Genomic DNA, 2,628 nt, shown 5'->3' on the forward strand with positions numbered 1-2,628 from the left:
TTTTTTTTTTTTTTTTTTTGTTGATCTTGCGGCCCACTACCTAGGCCCAGCGCCAGCCTTCGTCTGGGCCTTGCGGCCCTGGACACGCCTTCCCTTCCCCGCAAGTCGAACAGCCTACCTCCCAGCCCCCTAAGAGGCAGTACCACTGGACTACGAGGTCCTGGGTCAGAAAAGATGAGTTTGTATATAACTATCAACTTCATGAGGAAGATGCAATTGGTTTTGTCATGAATGTGCGCGGCATTGTGTCGTCCGAACGAACAAATTTTTAAAATCTTGTAGAAAATTTATTTGTCTTTGTTCAACTCAAAATTTTAACTAAGCCATATAATTTGTAAGGAAAACTTCATAAAAACAGCATTACATTATGATTATTATCTTTTGGGTTGAAATGTTGAATTATAGATCAACAAAATAGTTGTATAGAAATTTAAAAAATATATAATGAGAACCAAGGTACAGCTTTTGAGTTGGTAACTTTTAACATAGCTTAAATCCTTCCCCAAGATTGGAACCAACGTTGCAATAGATTCAACCAGCTTATTCAGCAACGAGATCCAAATTGCTTTGGACGTGGAAGTAGGGTAAAAATAGTTACATAAAGAACCAGGCGTTGTGCTCTTTGTAGCAACCTCAGCGTTTAAAGAAGCTAAAAATACAATGATCACTATTATTCTGACCAGATCGCTCTTAGTCTTCTTTCATCTTCCAAAACCTAGAGAACTTGTTTTATCATGCCCTTAGACCATGATTAACCCGAGGTTCTTAGCGGAAATTAAGAAACTATTTTTTAACTTTTAACTAAAAAGGCTAAGAGCTGGTTCTTAAAGTCCTTATTTAAGAACCGGTTCTTAGCTTTTTTAGTTAAAAATTAAGAACCAGTTTCTTAACTTCCGCTAAGGACCCCATCCTAAGAACCTCGGGTTAATCATGGTCTTACGATCTATAAAAACAAGTTCTCTAGGTTTTGGAAGATGAAAGAAGACTAAGAGCGATCTGGTCAGAATAATAGTGATCATTGTATTTTTAGCTTCTTTAAACGCTGAGGTTGCTACAAAGAGCACAACGCCTGGTTCTTTATGTAACTATTTTTACCCTACTTCCACGTCCAAAGCAATTTGGATCTCGTTGCTGAATAAGCTGGTTGAATCTATTGCAACGTTGGTTCCAATCTTGGGGAAGGATTTAAGCTATGTTAAAAGTTACCAACTCAAAAGCTGTACCTTGGTTCTCATTATATATTTTTTAAATTTCTATACAACTATTTTGTTGATCTATAATTCAACATTTCAACCCAAAAGATAATAATCATAATGTAATGCTGTTTTTATGAAGTTTTCCTTACAAATTATATGGCTTAGTTAAAATTTTGAGTTGAACAAAGACAAATAAATTTTCTACAAGATTTTAAAAATTTGTTCGTTCGGACGACACAATGCCGCGCACATTCATGACAAAACCAATTGCATCTTCCTCATGAAGTTGATAGTTATATACAAACTCATCTTTTCTGACCCAGGACCTCGTAGTCCAGTGGTACTGCCTCTTAGGGGGCTGGGAGGTAGGCTGTTCGACTTGCGGGGAAGGGAAGGCGTGTCCAGGGCCGCAAGGCCCAGACGAAGGCTGGCGCTGGGCCTAGGTAGTGGGCCGCAAGATCAACAAAAAAAAAAAAAAAAAACTCATCTTTTCTGTGGACATCAGTTTGAGGACTTTCCACCAAATTGGAAGGTGATTTCTCCTGTATTTAGATTTTTGCTATAATAGTTGATGCACCTATTAAAATCAAAAATAAATACAATCAATGCATTATTAGTAATTTTTTTTTTTTGAAAAATAAATACAATCAATGCATTATTAGTAAATATAAACTATTATATATGTATTCCAAGTAAATGAGAGTGAATAGAGAAAAATAGTAAATGGAAATAAGTTTACATGTAGAAATAATAATAAGAAACATGAAAAACAAATCTGTCTTCATTTCTTTTTGGAAACTTTGGTGTTTTATTTTATTTTTGTCTCTTGCTAGTTATGTTTGAGTTTTGGTGGTATACTACTATTAACTGAAGTCTTCATTTCGTGTTAAGTTACACAAGATTTAATGTTCACTTTTGTTTAAAAAAATTGAAGTTAGAAATCATATATATACCACGTTATAATTGAATGTGAAAGTATTAACCATAGAACAGTTATAACTATCTTTAGTAAACTTAGTAAACCATTGAATACTAGATGGAAACTTTCACTAAAATTACGTATTTTATTTATTCTTAAATATGTTTAAACTAGAAGCCCAAAATATGTATAATTTTTTTTTCTATTTTGGTGGTGTTTTTTTTTGTAAGTTTGATTTACAGAGCGGATACTGACTGTCGGGAAGCTAACCCAGTTTGGAAGGCTTGATCTCCATGGGGTTTTTGCCAAAATTAATCCACAACTTTATTTTAATCCCAAACATATACCCAAACTTGAATCAAATGCAAAACTAACCTAAAAGCCTAGTGAAATTACAGCTCAATCCCTTGTGACCAAACAAAAAAAACGAAGCCATTTTTACGAATATAGCCCCAGTAAATCGTCTGAGTCGTCTGAGATGTTGGAAGTCGTCTGGACGACTGAAGTGTAAGT

The sequence above is a fragment of the Brassica oleracea genome, chromosome C3 (genome assembly GCF_000695525.1).
Source record: "Brassica oleracea var. oleracea cultivar TO1000 chromosome C3, BOL, whole genome shotgun sequence".
Taxonomy (NCBI): Eukaryota; Viridiplantae; Streptophyta; class Magnoliopsida; order Brassicales; family Brassicaceae; genus Brassica; species Brassica oleracea.